This window comes from Onthophagus taurus, chromosome 6 (assembly GCF_036711975.1).
Source record: "Onthophagus taurus isolate NC chromosome 6, IU_Otau_3.0, whole genome shotgun sequence".
NCBI lineage: Eukaryota > Metazoa > Arthropoda > Insecta > Coleoptera > Scarabaeidae > Onthophagus > Onthophagus taurus.
In genome coordinates, this window is record NC_091971.1 from 20,361,126 (window position 1) to 20,372,701 (window position 11,576).

Consider the following 11,576-nt stretch of genomic DNA (forward strand, 5'->3'; position numbering starts at 1 on the left):
AACTTGCACCCTATAAGGTCGGCAAATATCGAAAGACCGCAGTAATAACCGTTATAAAAATAACTAAAGTAAATAATATATAAACTGTTATAATAAAAAAAAACAATAAAATTAAACAAAATAAAATAAAAAGAAACATTCCAATTAAACAGAACAAAAATAAAATTGCGCATTACAAAAATATATCAAACACCCTCTCGCGTAAAACAATGAGTTTGAACGCACGAGCCGAGCCGGCACACCTCGCCTAACCAGGAATTAAATTCCAAAAACGATCAACCTGGTACGAAAATGAACACTTGAATTTTGAAGACCTATGCGAAGGAATGTTTGAACAAAATCTGTGCAGGAGATTCAAGTTATGAACATCCGCCCTGAACGTAATTTTACGACTCAGATAAGGTGGCTTGCCAGATGTAATAAGACCGTAGATGAAAGACAAGTAGTGAACCACAACCCTCTGTCGCATATTCAGCCAGTCACTAGATAACAAAATTTGCGATACATGATCATCTTTTCGAAGATTATACATAGACGAAGACACGAATTCTGCACAACCTGAACCCTCCTTAAACTCTCCTGGGATAAACATGAACCAAATACAACATCACAATAATTAAAGTGAGACAATACAAGAGAATCACAAAGGAGTCGTTTCAAACCCTGCGATAAAAACATCTTACTACAGTAGAGCCTTCTTAGGGAACCATAAGCACGCCTACATAATAAATTAATATGCTCACCAAACGCAAGTTGATCATCAATAATAAGACCTAAACTCTTAACCGAATTGGTCAGTCCTAACTGTACTCCAAGCATCCTAATATTAATATCATCCTTATTAACAAATCAACTACCCTTTTTAGTGAATAAAATACATTGAGTCTTGTCGGGGTTGATCAAAAGAGCATGTCTCTTAATTTCCATACATAAGTGATTTAAATCGCTCAAGATTCCGATCGCTCACCAGGCAGGAAATCTAGATACAGTTGGGAATCATCAGCATAAAGATGATAAGAACAATACTTTAACTTTGAGAATAAATTGCTGGTATAAATTGTAAATAAGATAGGAGCAAGGATAGATCCTTGCGTAACAGTAGCAACCAATTCAATAGAATCAGAACACTGTAACCCCACCCTAACCGCCTGCATACTATCAAACAGATAACTCTTAAACAAACAAACAGCACACTCAGACAAACCAACAAATTCAAGACTAGCCAACAAAAGGTCGTGATTCAAGATATCACATGCCTTACTAAAGTCAAGCAACACAAGCACAGTAGATCTATCAGCATCAAGAGCTCTATATATATCATTAGTCAAATCAAGAAGCGCTGTGGCACAGCTATACTGACTCCTAAAACCAGATTGTTTATCTGGTAGTATATTATAAGTATCTAAAAAGGATCTTAGTTGCTCCGCCATAATTTTCTCTAATACTTTAGACAAAACCGGAAGGATAGTAATAGGCCTCAAATCTTTAAGCTCTTTAACTGGTTTCGTTTTAGGAACAGGAGTCACCAGACCACATTTCCATGCCTTAGGATAAACCGACATTATCAGACAAAAGTTGAAAATATGACAGAGAACATTCAAAATACGAGGACAACACAACCTAACCATATCTAGAGAAATATGATCCGAGCCAACACTAGTAGACTTCAACAAAAGCAAATACCGCTCAATAGAATCTACAGACACTTTCTTGAAGGTAAAAGCAATACAGTCAGGACTTAATTGGCTGGTATGATAGAAAGTTAATAACTCCGAGTCAGGCTTAATAACAACATCAGCAACAGATTTAGAAAAAAAGAAGTTGACACTATCAGGGTCAGCCAGATCGGGAGGTAAATCAGTGATATTCGACCTAACAAGATTAAATTTTCTCAAAGTCCTCCACATCAAGCTAGGACCTTCCATCACACAACTCCGTTCAATAAAAGCTCTTTTCTCACGATGAATAGCACCCGTAACAAAATTTCGTAACTGCTTATAATACTGAAAATGTGCAGGATTTCTCGTTCTCCTGTAACGCCTTAGAGCAGACTCTCGAAGAGCTATCATCCTCTTTACATTTGCAGTAATCCACGGCAAAGAGTTCCTCTTTCGAGTCCTAATAACGATATAAGAATTTTCCGTTAATCTTCTTTGGCCAACTTTAGCATTAAAGCCTTCTATAGCTATTACGTTGGATATATGGTGATTATATTCTTCCAAAGTTCTTTCCAAATTGTTGTTAAAGCTTTCTATATCCGCAATCGGTCCTTTCGTTATTGCATATTTTGCTTATAAGAGCATGAACCTGCATCAATTTTATACTTTCATCGTTACTTATCTTTATAATTAGGATTGCTATTCTTTCATTTATATTTTCTTTTCAAACCTCCTTTATTAATAAACATACGCCATATTGATGGTTAGCCGTTGCTCCACGATATAATAGTATACCTGTCGTTCTTTTTGCGTAATAATCACGTAATTTTTTCCTACTTCTGATATTTCTATTATATTCCATTCAATTTTTGAAACAGCGTGTTCCAATATTTTATCTTGGGAATCGCTCTGCCATATTACCGTGCAATGGCCAGTTGTAGTGAGGTAATTTATTCTCTGTTTCTGTGTTCTTTATATTTAGTTGATCGTACCTTCTTTTATGCTTTAGTCAGTAACTGTTCTTCTTGGTGAATTTTGTTAATTGTATCTGCTAAAGGTAGTGCACTGGTAGAAGTGTACTACTTCTATGTTTGGATTTTCTTTGGGTTCCAGTTTTTTGTGTTTTCTTCTTTTTCATTGGTTTTGTATTTACCTGCATGTCGGATCCATTTTCAGTTCTTTGACGTTCTTTTCATCTCTGCTCCGATTCTCCCTTCTTCTCCAGAGTGATTGATTTTTTTAATAAGTCGCTTCGGCTTCAAGCACTTTTTTTCTATAACGCCTATTTTTGTTATTCCTGCGTTATTTAGCATTCTTTAGCTTAGTAAATTTTTTGTTTGTTTTATCTTAGCATTGTTGATAATCAATTGGTACTTGTTGAACTTTTTTTTTTTTGCTGAAATGTTGGATGGATCTGGTTCGAGGAGGATTCAAATTTCAAATTATAAAAAGAAGTTGAACGTAGCTCATTTGAACGTTAGATCATTGGTTCCCAAGTATAATCTAATAAAATCCTTAATCCTTGATAACAATATTGATATTTTTGCGATGACGGAAACCTGGTTAACTCTTAATATATCCAACTCTTTAGTTAATATTCCTGGCTACAATCTGGTTCGTAGGGATCAACACGTAAGCTCAATACGATTTCAGCTTCTAAACAGTTCCTGCTCTATTGAGCAACTATTTTTTACCGTTGATGCAGGAAAAAAACTCTGTATTACTTTTGGAGTGGTTTATAGGCCCCCTAATTTTAATCTTCCTCTTTTTATCGAAACACTGGAGAGTACCCTTTGTGAGAGTATTGTTACATCTCACTCGACAATTATCGTGGGCGATATTAATGTTGATCTTCTTAAGCTTGATTCTCCCTCAACAACACTTCTTCACTCATTTGCGACTTCTATTGACTTACATCAGTTAGTCACCGAACCCACGAATTACACAAAATTCGCAAACTTTACTCGATCCAGTTTTTACAACAAATGATAAGCTGTTTACTAGTATTGATGTTGTAAATGTACCTAATATATCTGATCATGAACTAGTAAAGTGTGAGCTGGCATTTGATATCGGTAGGCCTGCTGCAATTTATCGTACATACAGGGATGTGAAAAACATTAATTATCCACAATTCTTGAACGATCTGAAATCAATTCCGTGGAGAAACATATATGATCAAGAAAATGTGAATGATAAAATAACTTTTTTCAATAATTGTTTACTTACTCTGATGGATTTGCATGTACCTATAAAAACTAGACGGTTTACAAAGCCTCCCAGTCCCTGGCTAACAGATAATACTAAACTACTAATGTCTATTTGAGATGATGCGCTTAAAAAATTCAAAAAGTCTAAGCTAACTCAAGACTGGGTTTCATACAAGTTGCATCGCAATCTGGTAACATCAACGGTGCGGGCTGAAAAGAAGGCATACTATGATTACGCCTTACGTAGTAAAGATCCAAAGGCTCTTTGATTAAACTTCTAAATATAAATAAAAAAATCGATAACAAAGTGCCTAACATTTTTCTTCCAAACGATTTAAATAATTATTTTGTTCACGGTGATTCTTCACTTTATATCCAGATTGATCCCGAATTACCCATATTTTATCAAAATAATGTAAACCCTAGAGTGCAGATAATGCAAGCTTTTATGCCTGTTGATGAACATGAAGTATCTATAATAATTAATAACATTAAAACTGCAGCGGTGGGTTCTGATGGTATCTCAATCTGGATGATTGACTTGTGTACCCCCTTTCTCATTCCTTATATTACTCACGTAATAAACGCTGCTGTTCATCAATCAGTTTTTCCGGATGCCTGGAAAATGGCTGAAGTAATTGCATTACCTAAAGTATCTTCCCCTTCTGCCCTAAGGGATTTTAGACCGATCAGTATCCTCCCAGTAATGTCAAAAATTTTAGAGAGAGTCTTGGAAAAGCAACTTAGAGCACACTGCGAAAGGTATAGTATACTACCAGATCAACAATCTGGGTTTCGTTCGGGTTTCAGCTGCGCAACAGCTTTATTGAACCTTACTGATGATGTATTTGCTTCTAGAGAGGCCGGGCAAGCCGCACTTTTGTTATCGTTGGACTTCACCAAAGCATTTGATACAATAAATCATAATATACTTGCATCTAAACTTAATTATTTTGGTCTTGGAAATCAAGCTGCAATTTTGATAAAGTCATTTTTGTCGGACAGGTCTCAGGTTGTGAAGATTAATAGTCAAGTGTCGAGCGCTCTGTCTGTTACTCGTGGAGTCCCTCAGGGGTCCATTTTGGGGCCACTATTGTTCTCTATTTATACATCTGATTTTGACCAGGTTCTCAAGCATTCGCAGATTCACTTGTATGCAGACGATACACAGCTTCTGCTGAATTTTAATCCAAATAATTGGGTTGATGCCTGTATAAAATTTAACTCAGATATAGCATTATTTTCTGATGTTGCGAAACGCCATGAACTTGTGCTAAATCCATTTAAGTGTTCTGTTCTTCTGTTTTGCGGTAGTGTCACAAGGAGAGCGATTAAGCCTTTGATATCTGGTCAATTGGTGGTGGATGGCGAACCTCTTACTGTTTCTGATGATATAAAAATTTTAGGAGTCACATTGGATCATCAGTTGAGGTTTGAGGAGCATGTGGCCAGGTGCTTGAGGGGTGGGTATGGCGCCCTGCGTCTCTTGTATACCCATAGGGATGTCTTAAGTAAAAAATTAAAAATTATGCTGTGTGATAGCTTGGTTCTAAGCAAATTAAATCACTGCGACGTTGTTTATGGTCCAAATTTAACGGAGGCGAGTGGGCGTCGTATCCAGAACCTTCAGAACGGTTGTCTGAGGTTTATTTACGGAATTCGTAAGTATGACCATATTAGTCATAAGTTGGCAGAGACTGGGTGGTTGAACATGAAAAACAGACGTAAACTGCATGCAACTTGCGTTTATTATAAAATTATTAAAAGTCAGCGGCCTCCTTACTTGCTGCAACGCCTATCTTTCAGAAGCGATGTCCATAACATTAATATAAGGAGGAAAGATGTATTGACGGTACCACGCCGCGCCTCGCACCGATCCTTTTCCTACCAGATAGCTAAAACGTACAATGATCTACCTATGAACCTTATAGGATTGAACTGTATTTCGTTCAAGAGTAAATTAAAATCCTCCCTCCTGCTTGAGTCATCATGATTTTTTTTTTATTATATTCTGAGTTACTAATGTATCGCTTTATACTGGCATGTCGTCGTATTTTGTTATTTTGTTTTTTTTTTTTCATTTTGTTTATTAGTATTGTTAAAAACATTCTCATTTTTGCTTTATATATATATTTTCTATATATTCTGGATCAAGTGGAAGAGCAGTGGAAGAGCACCAAACTGAACTTCGTCCAGAAAATAAGTCTATTTTCTAAGAGTGTATTATTATTTTCTTTCCTTTTTTTTGCGACTTATTAATAAAGGCATTATTATTATTATTGTTTGTGGTCCATATATAACTTGTAGTATTTTATTATTTAAAATGTCCGTCTTCCCCATACTTTTATAATTTTTATAATCTCTTCATATCTGCTATTGGGTTCCTCGAAAAAGTGTTTTATTGGCTAACACCTCAATTAATTTTCTCTGTTTTCTCCAACTCTATTTTTTAGATTTCTTATCCGTTCCACTACAGTAATTATCGTAGGGATAATTATAGTTTCCTTAAGTAGGCCCATTATTTTTTGCTTAAACATCGCCGATCGCGTTTATGTAGACCATATAGTATAACATTTCGTATTCGATTTTCCCTTTTCACACTTAGATATTTCAGGGTGAAGTATCTTTTTTAAAATTAAAATGCTTTAATCACAATTCAGTAATAATTTTTTTTCAAATTAGTTTGAAACTAATTCAATAGATGATGGTATTAAACTTCAGTTTCTAATGCATAGGTTGCCTATCTGTATATTTACTTTATCTCTGGACTTCACTGTCGTAGTGATACCTAAATATCTAATGCATCTCCTGCTGATGATCCCCGTTTCAGCCATTGAGATGTGATTCTAGTGCTTGGTGAGAAACACGATCTAATAGGAAGTTGAAAATGAAGTAGAATTTATTTTTTATTTACTAGCGATAGAATATATTTTAATTTTGCCCTTAATATAATTGTTATACTATAATGAAGTATATAACAACTTATATAAATAAAGGCGTACTTTGTAACTAAGTGTATTTACGATGTAGGAAATAAAACTAAAATAAAATTCACATAATGGTTTATTAACTCTACTATATTCAGAAAAGGGAGGTACGAACCTCTGTTTGTATGATCAGCAGATCATCATCACATCAGTATTCTTATATTTATAATTAATAATAAACAATAATATATCAGTGATCAATCTTCACCGTCATCACGTCTTCCCTTTTTTTAGACGCACATGAACCGCATTTAGAAACTTGACAAAATGTTAATGATTTCTTTCCTTAAATTTAATTCAAGATTACAAGGTTTCATCATAAATGTTTTTGAGTTTGAAAGAAAAACAAATTGTATATTTACAATTCAACGGCAAGTTCAAGTCGGCTTATTACGTATTACATAGATAATAATAAAACAAAAACAAATTAATTAATTAAATATTAATTACATCATGAACATTGTCAAATTTCAATGGTTCTTATTTATAGATGTGCGGAATCTCCATAAAAAACTGGCCCCGAATCAAAAAATCTTTCTTATACAAGAATAAACAATTTTAATATCAACGTTAATTTTTTTCTCTTTTTGTTTCGGAAGCGAATTCGTTTTTATTATTATTTTTTTAACCATTTCTGTTAAATTCATTTTTTTATTATCTTATTTCGTTCGGCCCGATTTTTTTTTTAAAGAAAATGTGTAATTCCGCACGTCTATGTTATATTAAAAACGTTTTCGCCGTCGAAATAGATTGGAAAATATTAAGTTAGGTTAGGAATTTTACAAATATGAGAATATTAGAATAACATATTGTACACGTATAAACATTTAATTGTATTTTTCATTTCCGTTTCCGTTTTCGTCATCCTTTTTTGAAGAGAAATTTACGTACATATATTTTTCATTAACTTTTTTATTTCATTAATTATAATTGTTATTTGATTTATGTTTTAGGTGGTAATAATAATAAATACATTTAATATGATAAGTGTAAGTATCTATACATGTTTTGTTACTTTTTTTGTTTGTTATATTTTATACATAATTATTACAGTAATAAAATTCCTTTATATCGATTTTTAATTAATAATTATAATATTCAAAAAATATTTTTATTTTTCTTAAATCTTTTAAAATATTTTCCAATTTATTTCTTGGGTCGTACACGCTGTGCTGTTTACTCTCTGTATTTCTTTTTTTTTCTTTCAATATAATAATTATATTTTTATAATAATATACTTTTAGTCACAGAATTATTGTTAAAAATTAATTTCTAAAAATTAATGTACACAAAACTATTCGCAGTGGAAATAAAATTCTCTTCGGGGAATTTTATTTACACGAACGAATAAGGTTGTAAACGTCTTAACAGGAACCAGTGGTGGGGTACTAACTTTCTTCCCCACTACTAGAACTACAAAACAGCTATATGCTATAGCCGTGTCATCGACTTAAAATGTAACAATTACTAAAAATATCACAAAACTGTTGTTGATCAAAAAAAAAACGGAAAAAATAAAAGACCGAGCCACTATTTTTTTTTAATCTTTTTTTAGTGTTCCTATTCACAAATTCATTCCATTTTTTTGTTTCTTTTTTTTAATTAATTAATTAATATACATTTACTCGGGTAAATATTTGATTTGCCTTAAATATTATTGACAAATAAAGAAAATGAAAATCACCACAAATAAAAAAATTTTGTCAAAACAACGATTTTGCAAAAAGAATTAAATTTTGCAAAAAACTATTACAGACGAGATATATATATACATATTTTTTATTATTACAAATGCTTCGCTTAACAAGAGTGACTCTTAGTTTTTTTATTTTATTATAAATATACTTATAACCTGTTCATATCTTCAATTTTTTTTCTTTTTTTAGTCAAATCGTATTGGTTGTTCTAAAAATAGTTTTACATATAACAACAACTAGTTTCTCTTACGTTTTTTTTATTCACTTTTTTCGTCATTTAAAAATACGACCGTTAGTAATTGTCAGGTGAGAGCTATTTTTTTTTTATTTTGAAGAGTATTAAAAATCCCTAATTTAAAAAACAAATTTATTTTCGCTCCTTCCCGGTTTTTTTTCACGTACATTTTTAATCTTAAATATTGTATATTATGTTTTTTATTGTTTTCTTTTTAAATTCGGCTCAACAAAGAACATAATTATAATTAATAATAATAATCATCATTTTTTAAATAACAACGAAAAAATTATTAAAAAAAAAACATTAAGTATATCGAAAAAAATAAAATAAAATAAATTTGGGTGTGATAAAATGATTGAAACTAATCAATTTATTTATTAATTGGCCCAATCATTTCGTTGCACCCTGTATAAGATTATAATTTAATAATTAATCAATCAATAATAATAATTAAAAAAATAAACAAGAGTAGATGTTTTAAAAATTAATAATTAAAGATGGTTTTAAAAAAAATCCCATCGATAACAATAATTATAATATAAAAATTTAAAAAAGATGCTTTGTATAAATTTTTTTTTAATTTAAATCGCGTCTCGAAATTCTACGTTTTTAAAAATTGTAAAAAGTTTTGATTTCATTCTTTTCCTTTCTTTTTAATTTTTAGCGGGCGAAGCGCAAAAATAGCTAACAATTCTTTTTCTTTTTAAGCAAGCAAAAGGAATTTTTATTTTCTCTTTTAACTCTTCTTGGAATAAATTTGTTTATAACAATTTTATATGAACAAATTATACATCATGCAACCATACCAAAAAAATCTTTTAATTTTAAAAGAAGTGGAAGCCAAATTTTTATTTTTTTCGTTTATTGTCAACGATAAATCAACTTTGATTAAACCAAACTATTTTAAACGAAATCTTTTTGATTGCATGATTTAAACAAATTAGAAGCGAACCTATTTTTTTAGTACGATTTTGAAAGATTGATTTTCTTTTTTAAACATACATTGAAGTACAAAAATTGATTGTCCTCCCAATAAACATCAAAGATCAACGTTGATTTACCATTAAACTCGACTTAAATCGGACATCAATTTCCATCAACAAATTTTTATCCCGTTTCCATCTTATTTTTTCTCAATGTTTATTTATTACAAACGTTTTTAAAAATGTAAAAAGTTAAAATGTAAAAAATCTCGTTTTACGCTTTTCATTTTTAAGACAGAAAAAAATAGTCATTGTCACGAATTTATTATCATCTCGTTGAATTATTTTAGTAGTTATTTAAATAAAATTAAAAGAATTGGAAATGTGTAGGCGTTTAAAAGCGGATTGTTTAAATTTAAAAAAATAATTAAAATTTCTTGAATTGGATGAAAATTTTAAAACATTTTGAAATTAATTAATTAAATCGCTAAAGAACGGCTAAAGCTTTCTACAACTATAATATTTAAGAATAGGGAGGTTAAGACAATATTTCCACACTAGGGGGATATACATGCAAGTTAATATAATCCGTAATACATATCGTTTTTAAGGAAATTATTCTAAATATGTTTTAAAGCTAACTATGGACTATAATAATCAAAGACAATTAATTAGTAGCAAACAGCTATTTTCTTTTTTTTTCACCATTTCTCCTCATATACATTTAATAGTACTTTCTTTTCATCAACAAAAAAAACATCATCATCATCATACAAGCGACAAAAAATACAAAACCCCACTGTATATAAAACAATCATTAATTGACAATATTGTTCAATATTTTTCTCTTGTATATTTATATAATAACGTGGTGTTAATGCGAGGTAAACAAACCATTTGGTACGATATTATAATATTTATTTAAATCGTTTATATACAGAGAGTTAACCTTTTTTGTCCCATTAATTCAAACATTTTTCCCAAAATATTTCCCGATCGCGTTATTATTTTTAAAAAATTATTTTTTTTACTGTGACGAGATGATGTAGCGAGGGCACGTAAGTAGCGCAACCCAAAAAAAAGTAGACGGGACTAACTAATTTATGCCTCATTTTTCTGTTTCTCTTTTACCTTAATTATTTATTTAGCGAGCGTAAGCAAAGCAGAGAGACGAGTGTGTGTGGTTTTTTTTTTAAATTTTTCTCTGTATATTTATTTATATGTGTGCTTTAAACGTTATTTAATATTTTTGGAAGCTCTCACGCGAATTTACGGTATTAAAGGGAAAGAAATTAACAATTAAGATAAGATTAGTTAAAATTGAGTTGGAGTTTTAAGGGAATTTTATGTTATTACATTTTATTTTCTTTGAAATTGGACGTATTTTATGGATTTTTTTATTAATTTTATTTTTGTAATAACTTAATTTGTTGATTGATTTCTTTTTATTTTTAAGGTGGACGGATAATTTGTTGTTGTAATTGTAAAAAATTAGCAAAATGAATTAAATATATAAGGTGAATTTTTAAAATAAAATTAATAAATTTAAAAATCACCACTTAAAAAACGACTTATATCTTAAATAATTGAGTTTAATCTATTTCAAAAATTAAGAGTCATATATCAAAATGAAGATGATGATCATTGAAAAGTAGATGGTTTTGTAACTGTAACTAATTCTTGATTTTTTAGATGTTATGAGACTAATTGTAGTCAAGGTCATTTATGGACGAGGCGCTATCATTGAGACCATTATCCTTTTGACGCCAAATGGTATACTAGTGGTCAGCATACCACAGTTTTAAAAATATTTAATTGAATGTCCAGCAGAAATCGAGGTGTATCGTGAACTTAAAGAATAAG